The sequence below is a fragment of the Pseudophryne corroboree genome, chromosome 11 (genome assembly GCF_028390025.1).
Source record: "Pseudophryne corroboree isolate aPseCor3 chromosome 11, aPseCor3.hap2, whole genome shotgun sequence".
Lineage (NCBI taxonomy): Eukaryota > Metazoa > Chordata > Amphibia > Anura > Myobatrachidae > Pseudophryne > Pseudophryne corroboree.
In genome coordinates, this window is record NC_086454.1 from 73627959 (window position 1) to 73640382 (window position 12424).

At 44.3% G+C, this 12424-nt stretch overlaps 1 long non-coding RNA gene across 2 annotated transcripts in view; it reads left to right on the plus strand.

The window, feature by feature from the left end:
• The window catches only part of LOC134969943 (uncharacterized), a 266149-nt gene that overhangs the window by 211718 nt on the left and 42007 nt on the right, over positions 1–12424 (plus strand). Inside the window, exon 1 of one of the 2 annotated variants that reach the window (XR_010189578.1) lies at positions 2857–2959. The exons of the other annotated variant lie outside the window; for it this stretch is intronic. This is a non-coding gene — a long non-coding RNA (uncharacterized LOC134969943). Of the gene's footprint in view, positions 1–2856; positions 2960–12424 lie in introns of those variants that run through there. 2 annotated transcript variants of the gene reach the window in all.

Consider the following 12424-nt stretch of genomic DNA (forward strand, 5'->3'; position numbering starts at 1 on the left):
ACCTTCTCATGGTGGGGCTAGCAGGGCTGGCAGTCAACCCGACAGAGCCATCAGTGGCCGTCTACTGACCACAGCTGTTCATCAACAACTGTGGCTGCCTCCCGCTGCCAGCTACTCTCCCCCATCCGGCTGCCTCCCTTACCCCCCCGTCAGCCGCCAGCCTTGGGCGCAAGCCTCCCACCCGTCCATCCACTTCCTGCGGGCCGCAACCCCCCCCCCCCCACAGCTACTTACTTGATGCTGGGGAGGATGAGCCGGGAACCGAGGATCAGGATCCAGCATGGATGGTGGCGAGACAGACACACATACACTCTCATGCTCTCTCTCTCTCACCTGGTGCAATGCTATAAGGGGCTACCTGGTGCACTGTGTATTATAGGCTACCTGGTGCAATGTGTATAATGGGCTACCTGGTGCAATGTGTACAATGGGCTACCTGGTGCAATGTGTATAATAGGCTACCTGGTAAAATGTGGAAAATGGGCTACCTGGTGCAATGTGTATAATGGGCTACCTGGTGCAATGTGTATAATGGGCTACCTGGTGCAATTTGTATAATGGGCTACATGGGGCAATGTGTATAATAGGCTACCTGGTGCAATGTGTATAATGGGCTACCTGGTGCAATGTGTATAATGGGCTACCTGGTGCAATGTGTATAATGGGCTACCTGGTGTAATTTGTATAATGGGCTACATGGTGCAATGTGTATAATGGGCTACCTGCTGCAATGTGTATAAGGGACTACCTGGTGCAAAGTGTATAATGGGCTACGTGGTACAATGTGTATAATGGGCTACCTGGTGCAATGTGTATAAGGGGCTACCAGGTGCAACTGGTATAATGGGCTACCTGGTGCAACGTGTATAATGGGCTACCTGGTGCATTGTGCATAAGGGGATACTTGGCACAATGCGTATAACGGGCTCAACCTGGCGCAGTGTATAACAGGCTCGACCTGGCGCACTGTGCATATGAGGCTTTACAAGGGGCAATGTGTATAATAATCTCTACCTGGTGCAATGTGTATATGGCAGTCCCCCCCCCCCCCCCCCCCGCATCAGAGCAGCGGCGCAGCACAGCATTCTCCCCACCTGCTGCCGTTTTAGAGCAGCGGCAGTGGATGGAGGGTGGATGGACAGGCGGGTCGGGAGGAATGACTGTAGAGGTACAGCTGGTGAGTTATCAAGCCCTGCAAACATGGCGGGGGGGGGTGTGTGGATGTTTAGCTGCCAATATCATTGTGCTTGGGAGGGGTGTCATGGGCGGCCAATATCATTGTGCCTAGGGGCCGCCTGACCCCTAAATCTGGCTCTGGTGCCTTGGATTGGTGGTTCAGGACCAATTCTAATAATTTATGGTCAATATAATAGGAAAACCAGTGCTGGTGGCTGTCAGTCATAAAATATGTGGACAAACAGAAGCAAATCTTGTCCCTCACCACACAACTGACCCTAAGGATGACATATAAACACAATTGACTCAATTTAATATTTATTTTTACATTTTTCATTAAGAAACTTTTAGCTTAGAGGTGCTGTGAGAAAAATTCTGATACTCTAGGGCGCCATAATTCAAAAACTTTGGGCACCACTGGACTAGGGACCTTATTCATGCTTTTTAGCAGAATCTCCAATCCTTTCAATTGCATGCTGGAGGCTGTGCATCGCCCAGCATGCTACCAGCTGCCCATCCACTGCCATCACGCTCTAATTGAGATCGCAACGCAATTAGAGCATGAAACGCAGAAACTATGGAAGCTGCTGCTATTCTTTTGATCGTTGCGGCTGCATGTGATGACACGCAGTCACCATGAAAACGCCGCCGATATTCCTCTGTTCCTCCAGCACCGCCCTAAAAAATGCTGAGTCGCGACCCCCCGCCCACCACTCTGCCTGTGAATCAGGCTGAGGTGTTTGCAGTTAACTGCGCGCACATGCACAGGACGGGACTTGCGCTGACGAGCGCAGGTCCCATCGCTGAAATTGCAGTCGCAAATAAGCAGGCAAATATGTAAACAGTAAAAATAACAACAAATACGAAATACTTTATTTTGAAGCCTAGCATTTCTATTTTTTTTTTCCTTCTTAGGACCGTATGCCCACTTGGAAGGATTTAAAATAGCAACATGTTTTCACTTATAAAAATGTTGTCATTTCTTTCTGTTTGAAGTTAAGGAATCTCAGAATTGCACTAGGAAAAAAAAGATATTTTTTTCAACTTCAGCTGTCTGTACAGCCATGAGTGGGAGAATCTGAAAGCCAACACTGCAAAGATAGAAAGTCTTAATTTACACAGAAACTGCAAAAAAAAAAAAAAGAAGAAGAAGAAAAGAAAAGGCAATTTCTTATTATTGCAGGAAGACTATTGATAAAAAGCTGTCAGGTTACTTGTCAATGACCTCAGTCCTTTCTAAAGACTAGAAGGATGCATATGAAGAGCAGCTAAGGTTTGCCTAGAGTTAGTGATCTGCTGGTAGCCCAAAGTCCCTCAATGACGTTAGCCAAGGCCCCAAAGGGAGCTGGTGAGTCAGAGAAAACGAGGCATTGAGATTGCTTGAACAACCATTAGCACGTCATTGGTAATCCCAGCGACACCTTTCACATCGTGGCATTTGTCTCAATGTACTCTACTGAAGTCTGATAGTATGTATTATTTAAGGGTTTTTCACTGCCTTCTGCAGATGGGTGTTGTAGGAGTCTGACTGATTGCTTCCTTGCAATGCTTACTAACACTTCATGGACTTGCATTGTAGCATATAAAGCTACCACACAACACAGATTTAGCAGCATAAAAAAAAAGAAAGTAAAGTTAACGTTTTCTCTTAACTCCTTCTTGCAGTGTGGCTGCTTCTTGGATACCCAAAAAGGCTTATTTAGCAACCCAACGCAAACGTCACAATGTGGTGTAGCCCGTCGCATCCAATCAGACCTCTGATGTCATTAGTGAGATGATCAAAGTGAGTATTAGTCACAGCACACTGATACCATTTGCATCATGCAATTAATTATGCCCTGGTGTTAAGTTTTGGATCAAAGCATTATATTTTAATTACAAACATGTCATTAATTTTTAGCTCAATCTCTCCATTAATTAAACAAGCTGGAAAAAAAAAAAACCTCTGACAAACAAACAAGCAGGATAGGTTACATTTCCGTAGCCAGGTATTAAAACCTTGCACATTTTTTGTATTGATTGCCTTTCAGTTTATTTAACTTTTGCTGCATTGCAGGGTAAAAAAAAAACCGCTCTTTAAAGTCACAACCCAGAGAGATGTTTTTTTTTTTTTTTTTCCCTTTCTGAGTCACAAATGAATATTAATGTTCTCTGATACTGACAAACAAACATGCCATGTATTCTGTAAGCGATGGAAGAGAAACGCTGCAGACAGATTGTCTAACTTCCAGGAAAGGGTTAAGGATCAATGGTTTGATGTTCTTTACATTGAGTCACACTGAGAAATCAGTGAAGTGGTTTTTGCTTGTGTGTTAATTGGAACGAGTATCTGACACTGTCTTACCTGGGTATCTTCTGGGAAGGGTTGATGTATGACTGCCTAAAGATCAAATCAATTAATTCTGAGAGGTAGCTAAAAAGACATGATCCAAGATGGGAAAAAGAGTGAATTAATCAGAGGTGTAAACGCATGAAGAAAATGGGTTTGGCAGCAAGAAGCAATTAAGACAGTAAAAGAAATTGTGTATTGGCTATATACCATATCAGTGACTGGCACATAGTACAGCAGAAAATCTTATTTGTGCCAGTTTGGCAACTAATATATTACACATGCCATATGGATATCACTCCTTTTATGTCTTTTTTATTTGTATGTCTTTACAAAGAAAAGTTTACCAGGTAACTATGAAGTTCCACGATGATGTCTATGAAAGAAAAAATGAATTATTGGTTCAGTGACAGACTTATCAAAATTCTATCTGTGGGGGAGAACCAATTAGCAGTGAGGTTCTGTCGGTCACCTCACACGTAAATGCACCACTGGTTATCCAGCGGGAAAACCTGACTTCTTCTTACTTTTACTCCATGGAGGTGAGATTTAAAGAGGAGCAGTTTCTCCACAATGGTAACATGCTACATCCTCACATTGCATGAGGTTGCAACCGAACTCCGTGCTTACAGTATTTGAAGTTCCCACTAATACCCTTTTCAGATAGAAATCCCAGAAATTACCCAGGTCGTTTTGCCGGTCTCTGCCTGAACTCAGGGACGTGCTGTGAGCTAAATGGCTCTGGAGGCACTGGCTAACCCCAGAGCCAGATTTACATGCAATATATGAGCTAAAGGGTACATCTGGGCATTATACACAGGTGCAACATTATAAACTCCTGGAAATCTGGTGAGTTTTGATTAGAGATGTGTGGAAAGAATACACAGGTGAGGCACTGCCTCACCTGCCATACACCTTTTACTCCAGAGTTTGGGCTATAAAAATTATCAGTATTTTTCATATATTTTATTCAGTCAAAACTCTGGTTTAAACATGAGTATGACAGGAAAGGCTCTGCCTCACCTGCCTCACCCCACCGCACGTCACTGCCTGACCTCCCCCCCAGCAATTTCAACCCGGGGGTTGACCCTTTCACACAGAAAAAGGACCCATGTTTTTTATTAAAATACTGGGTAGAGCTTCTTCACCCGTTAATTTAATTTTCTGTGTGAAAAGGGGTATTAGTATACTATATAATATTAAATATATATAACAAAAATAACAAGAATCACTATTTTGGAATGAAGAGCCTGTCATGTATAATGTATTACAGGTTGAGTATCCCATATCCAAATATCCGAAATACGGAATATTCCGAAATACGGACTTTTTTGAGCGAGAGTGAGATAGTGAAACTTTTGTTTTCTGATGGCTCAATGTACACAAACTTTGTTTAATACACACAGTTATTAAAAATATTGTATTAAATGACCTTCAGACTGTGTATATAAGGTGTATATGAAACAAATGAATTGTGTGAATGTAGACACACTTTGTTTATGCACAAAGTTATAAAAAATATTGGCTAAAATTACCTTCAGGCTGTGTGTATAAGGTGCATATAAAACATAAATACATTCTGTGCTTAGATTTAGGTCCCATTGCCATGATATCTCATTATGGTATGCAATTATTCCAAAATACGGAAAAATCCGATATCCAAAATACCTCTGGCCCAAGCATTTTGGATAAGGGATACTCAACCTGTATACTGTATATATATCAATGTATAATCTGCATAATAATTCCTTTTTGTTAGTGATGAGCGGGTTCGGTTTCTCGAAACCGAACCCCCCCGAACTTCACCCTTTTTACACGGGTCCGAGCCATACTCGGATTCTCCCGTATGGCTCGGGTAACCCGAGCGCGCCCAAACGTCATCATCCCGCTGTCGGATTCTCGCGAGATTCGGATTCTATATAAGCAGCCGCGCGTCGCCACCATTTTCACTCGTGCATTGGAAATGTTAGGGAGAGGACGTGGCTGGCGTCCTCTCCGTTATTGTTGAACTTGATTGTGCTGTGCACTATTGCTTAATTGTGGGGAGGGCTGGGGAGCAGCTGTATAATATAGGAGGAGTACAGTGCAGAGTTTTGCTGATCAGTGACCACCAGTTATCCGTTCTCTGCCTGAAACAAACGCTCCATATCTGTGCTCACAGTGTGCTGCATATAGCTGTGCTCACACTGCTTAATTGTGGGGACTGGGGAGCAGCTGTATTATATAGCATGAGTACAGTGCAGAGTTTTGCTGACAGTGACCACCAGTATACGTTGTCTGCCTGAAAAACACTCCATATCTGTGCTCAGTGTGCTGCTTTATTGTGGGGACTGGGGACCACCAGTATAATATTATATAGGAGGAGTACAGTGCAGAGTTTTGCTGACCAGTGACCACCAGTATATAATATATAGCATTACAAAACAGTAGGCCACTGCTGTACCTACCTCTGTGTCGTCATTAAGTATACTATCCATCTACATTCTATACCTGTGGTGCATTTTAGTTTTGCAGTTTGCTGACACAGTGACCACCAGTATACTATATATAGCAGTACGGAAGGCCACTGCTGTACCTACCTCTGTGTCGTCATTAAGTATACTATCCATGTACATTCTATACCTGTGGTGCATTTTAGTTTTGCAGTTTGCTGACACAGTGACCACCAGTATACTATATATAGCAGTACGGAAGGCTACTGCTGTACCTACCTCTGTGTCGTCATTAAGTATACTATCCATCTACATTCTATACCTGTGGTGCATTTTAGTTTTGCAGTTTGCTGACACAGTGACCACCAGTATACTATATATAGCAGTACGGAAGGCCACTGCTGTACCTACATCTGTGTCGTCATTAAGTATACTATCCATTAACATTCTATACCTGTGGTGCATTTTAGTTGTGCAGTTTGCTGACACAGTGACCACCAGTATACTATATATAGCAGTACGGAAGGCCACTGCTGTACCTACCTCTGTGTCGTCATTAAGTATACTATCCATCTACATTCTATACCTGTGGTGCATTTTAGTTTTGCAGTTTGCTGACACAGTGACCACCAGTATACTATATATATCAGTACGGAAGGCCACTGCTGTACCTACCTCTGTGTCGTCATTAAGTATACTATCAATCTACATTCTATACCTGTGGTGCATTTTAGTTTTGCAGTTTGCTGACACAGTGACCACCAGTATACTATATATAGCAGTACGGAAGGCCACTGCTGTACCTACCTCTGTATCGTCATTAAGTATACTATCCATCTACATTCTAAACCTGTGGTGCATTTTAGTTTTGCAGTTTGCTGACACAGTGACCACCAGTATACTATATATAGCAGTACGGTACGGAAGGCCACTGCTGTACCTACCTCTGTGTCATCATTAAGTATACTATCCATCTACATTCTATACCTGTGGTGCATTTTAGTTTTGCAGTTTGCTGACACAGTGACCACCAGTATACTATATATAGCAGTACGGAAGGCCACTGCTGTACCTACCTCTGTGTCGTCATTAAGTATACTATCCATCTACATTCTATACCTGTGGTGCATTTTAGTTTTGCAGTTTGCAGACACAGTGACCACCAGTATACTATATATAGCAGTACGGAAGGCCACTGCTGTACCTACCTCTGTGTCGTCGTTAAGTATACTATCCATCTACATTCTATACCTGTGGTGCATTTTAGTTTTGCAGTTTGCTGACACAGAGACCACCAGTATACTATATATAGCAGTACGGTACGGAAGGCCACTGCTGTACCTACCTCTGTGTCGTCATTAAGTATACTATCCATCTACATTCTATACCTGTGGTGCATTTTAGTTTTGCAGTTTGCTGACACAGAGACCACCAGTATATATAGCAGTACGGTACGGAAGGCCACTGCTCTACCAACCTCTGTGTCGTCAAGTATACTATCCATCCATACCTGTGATGCATTTCAGTTGTGCGCAGTATATATAGTAGTAGGCCATTGCTATTGATAGTTACTGGCATATAATTCAACACATTTAAAAATGGAGAGCAAAAATGTGGAGGTTAAAATAGGGAAAGATCAAGATCCACTTCCACCTCGTGCTGAAGCTGCTGCCACTAGTCATGGCCGAGACGATGAAATGCCATCAACGTCGTCTGCCAAGGCCGATGCCCAATGTCATAGTAGAGAGCATGTAAAATCCAAAAAACAAAAGTTCAGTAAAATGACCCGAAAATCAAAATTAAAAGCGTCCGAGGAGAAGCGTAAACTTGCCTATATGCCATTTACGACACGGAGTGGCAAGGAACGGCTGAGGCCCTGGCCTATGTTCATGGCTAGTGGTTCAGCTTCACATGAGGATGGAAGCACTCATCCTCTCGCTAGAAAAATGAAAAGACTTAAGCTGGCAAAAGCACAGCAAAGAACTGTGCGTTCTTCTAAATCACAAATACCCAAGGAGAGTCCAATTGTGTTAGTTGCGATGCCTGACCTTCCCAACACTGGACGGGAAGAGCTTGCGCCTTCCACCATTTGCACGCCCCCTGCAAGTGCTGGAAGGAGCACCCGCAGTCCAGTTCCTGATAGTCAAATTGAAGATGTCACTGTTGAAGTACACCAGGATGAGGATATGGGTGTTGCTGGCGCTGGGGAGGAAATTGACAAGGAGGATTCTGATGGTGAGGTGGTTTGTTTAAGTCATGCACCCGGGGAGACACCTGTTGTCCGTGGGACGAATATGGCCATTGACATGCCTGGTCAAAATACAAAAAAAATCAGCTCTTCGGTGTGAAATTATTTCAACACAAATGCGGACAACATGTGTCAAGCCGTGTGTTGCCTTTGTCAAGCTGTAATAAGTAGGGGTAAGGACGTTAACCACCTCGGAACATCCTCCCTTATACGTCACCTGCAGCGCATTCATTATAAGTCAGTGACAAGTTCAAAAACTTTGGGTGACAGCGGAAACAGTCCACTGACCACTAAATCCCTTCCTCTTGTAACCAAGCTCCTGCAAACCACACCACCAACTCCCTCAGTGTCAATTTCCTCCTTACCCAGGAAAGCCAATAGTCCTGCAGGCCATGTCACTGGCAAGTCTGACGAGTCCTCTCCTGCCTGGGATTCCTCCGATGCATCCTTGAGTGTAACGCCTACTGCTGCTGGCGCTGCTGTTGTAGCTGCTGGGAGTCGATCGTCATCCCAGAGGGGAAGTCGGAAGACCACTTGTACTACTTCCAGTAAGCAATTGACTGTCCAACAGTCCTTTGCGAGGAAGATGAAATATCACAGCAGTCATCCTGCTGCAAAGCAGATAACTCAGGCCTTGGCAGCCTGGGCGGTGAGAAACGTGGTTCCGGTATCCACCGTTAATTCAGAGCCAACTAGAGACTTGATTGAGGTACTGTGTCCCCGGTACCAAATACCATCTAGGTTCCATTTTTCTAGGCAGGCGATACCGAAAATGTACACAGACCTCAGAAAAAGACTCACCAGTGTCCTAAAAAATGCAGTTGTACCCAATGTCCACTTAACCACGGACATGTGGACAAGTGGAGCAGGGCAGACTCAGGACTATATGACTGTGACAGCCCACTGGGTAGATGTATTGCCTCCCGCAGCAAGAACAGCAGCGGCGGCACCAGTAGCAGCATCTCGCAAACACCAACTCGTTCCTAGGCAGGCTACGCTTTGTATCACCGCTTTCCAGAATACGCACACAGCTGACAACCTATTACGGAAACTGAGGAAGATAATCGCAGAATGGCTTACCCCAATTGGACTCTCCTGGGGATTTGTGACATCGGACAACGCCAGCAATATTGTGCGTGCATTACAACTGGGCAAATTCCAGCACGTCCCATGTTTTGCACATACATTGAATTTGGTGGTGCAGAATTATTTAAAAAACGACAGGGGCGTGAAAGAGATGCTGTCGGTGGCCCGAAGAATTGCGGGCCACTTTCGGCATTCAGCCACCGCGTACAGAAGACTGGAGCACCACCAAACATTCCTGAACCTGCCCTGCCATCATCTGAAGCAAGAGGTGGTAACGAGGTGGAATTCAACCCTCTATATGCTTCAGAGGATGGAGGAGCAGCAAAAGGCCATTCAAGCCTATACATCTGCCCACGATATAGGCAAAGGAGGGGGAATGCACCTGACTCAAGCGCAGTGGAGAATGATTTCAACGTTGTGCAAGGTTCTGCAACCCTTTGAACTTGCCACACGTGAAGTCAGTTCAGACACTGCCAGCCTGAGTCAGGTCATTCCCCTCATCAGGCTTCTGCAGAAGAAGCTGGAGACATTGAAGGAGGAGCTAAAACAGAGCGATTCCGCTAGGCATGTGGGACTTGTGGATGGAGCCCTTAATTCGCTTAACAAGGATTCACGGGTGGTCAATCTGTTGAAATCATAGCACTACATTTTGGCCACCGTGCTCGATCCTAGATTTAAAACCTATGTTGTATCTCTCTTTCCGGCAGAAACAAGTCTGCAGAGGTTCAAAGACCTGCTGGTGAGAAAATTGTCAAGTCAAGCGGAACGTGACCCGTCAACATCTCCTCCTTCACATTCTCCCGCAACTGGGGGTGTGAGGAAAAGGCTAAGAATTCTGAGCCCACCGGCTGGCGGTGATGCAGGGCAGTCTGGAGTGAGTGCTGACATCTGGTCCGGACTGAAGGAACTGCCAACGATTACTGACATGTCGTCTACTGTCACTTCATATGATTCTCTCACCATTGAAAGAATGGTGGAGGATTATATGAGTGACCGCATCCAAGTAGGCACGTCAGACAGTCCGTACGTATAATGGCAGGAAAAAGAGGCAATTTGGAGGCCCTTGCACAAACTGGCTTTATTCTACCTAAGTTGCCCTCCCTCCAGTGTGTACTCTGAAAGAGTGTTTAGTGCAGCCGCTCACCTTGTCAGCAATCGGCGTACGAGGTTACTTCCAGAAAATGTGGAGAAGATGATGTTCATCAAAATGAATTATAATCAATTCCTCCGTGGAGACATTCACCAGCAGCAATTGCCTCCACAAAGTACACAGGGACCTGAGATGGTGGATTCCAATGGGGACGAATTAATAATCTGTGAGGAGGGGGATGTACACAGTGAAAGGGGTGAGGAATCGGAGGATGATGATGAGGTGGACATCTTGCCTCTGTAGAGCCAGTTTGTGCAAGGAGAGATTGATTGCTTCTTTTTTTGGTGGGGGCCCAAACCAACCAGTCATTTCAGTCACAGTCGTGTGGCAGACCCTGTCGCTGAAATTATGGGTTCATTAAAGTGTGCATGTCCTGTTTATACAACATAAGGGTGGGTGGGAGGGCCCAAGGACAATTCCATCTTGCACCTCTTTTTTCTTTCATTTTTCTTTGCATCATGTGCTGTTTGGGGACAATTTTTTTGAAGTGCCATCCTGCCTGACACTGCAGTGCCACTCCTAGATGGGCCAGGTGTTTGTGTCGGCCACTTGTGTCGCTTAGCTTAGTCACACAGCGACCTTGGTGCACCTCTTTTTTTCTTTGCATCATGTGCTGTTTGGGGACAATTTTTTTGAAGTGCCATCCTGCCTGACACTGCAGTGCTACTCCTAGATGGGCCAGGTGTTTGTGTCGGCCACTTGTGTCGCTTAGCTTAGTCACACAGCGACCTTGGTGCGCCTCTTTTTTTCTTTGCATCATGTGCTGTTTGGGGACAATTTTTTTGAAGTGCCATCCTGCCTGACACTGCAGTGCCACTCCTAGATGGGCCAGGTGTTTGTGTCGGCCACTTGTGTCGCTTAGCTTAGTCACACAGCGACCTTGGTGCGCCTCTTTTTTTCTTTGCATCGTGTGCTGTTTGGGGACTATTTTTTTGAAGTGCCATCCTGCCTGACACTGCAGTGCCACTCCTAGATGGGCCAGGTGTTTGTGTCGGCCACTTGTGTCGCTTAGCTTAGCCATCCAGCGACCTCGGTGCAAATTTTAGGACTAAAAATAATATTGTGAGGTGTGAGGTGTTCAGAATAGACTGGAAATGAGTGTAAATTATGGTTATTGAGGTTAATAAAACTATGGGATCAAAATGACCCCAAAATTCTATGATTTAAGCTGTTTTTTAGGGTTTTTTGTAAAAAACACCCAAATCCAAAACACACCTGAATCAGACAAAAAAATTTCGGTGAGGTTTTGCCAAAACGCGTCCGAATCCAAAACACGGCCGCGGAACCGAATCCAAAACCAAAACACAAAACCCGAAAAAATGTCCGGTGCACATCACTACTTTTTGTATGTATTATTTATTTTATGTGAAACTTTTTTTTTATACTTCACTACTTTAATACTTGTTTTCTCTTATTGTCATATGTCCTGAATTAAAGAGAAATATATTGGGAGGCCAACTGGGACCCAAAGAAAAAAATAAACAACCCAAAAGCATAAAATTTTATTTTATTTGGTACGCAGGCTTGCAATTTATCACTTGTGTTCATTAGAATGCATAAACACTTTGTTTGCTTTGTATATACATTGTATTGCAGTATCATTTCTGCTTTTATTCACATATCCATACTACATCTTGGCCCCTGAGGAAAACTAATAGCAGTTGAAACACTTTGTTGGGAACCTGATGAATATTTTGCTGATATGAATGTGTACACCCTGCATATGTTTGAATAAAAGTTCCTGCAGCTGCTAAATCGTGAACACTGGTTCTGCCTCCTTCTGCCTTGGATGAAGTGAGTGAACAAACGGCCTAATTCAAGATGGATCGCAAAAGCAAAATCTTTCTCTAATGGGCAAAACCATGTGCACTGCAGGTGGGCAGATGTAACATGTGCAGAGAGAGTTAGATTTGGGTGGGTTATATTGTTTCTGTGCAAAGTAAGTGCTGGCTGCTTTATTTTTACACTGCAATTTAGATTTCAGTTTGAACACACCCCACCCA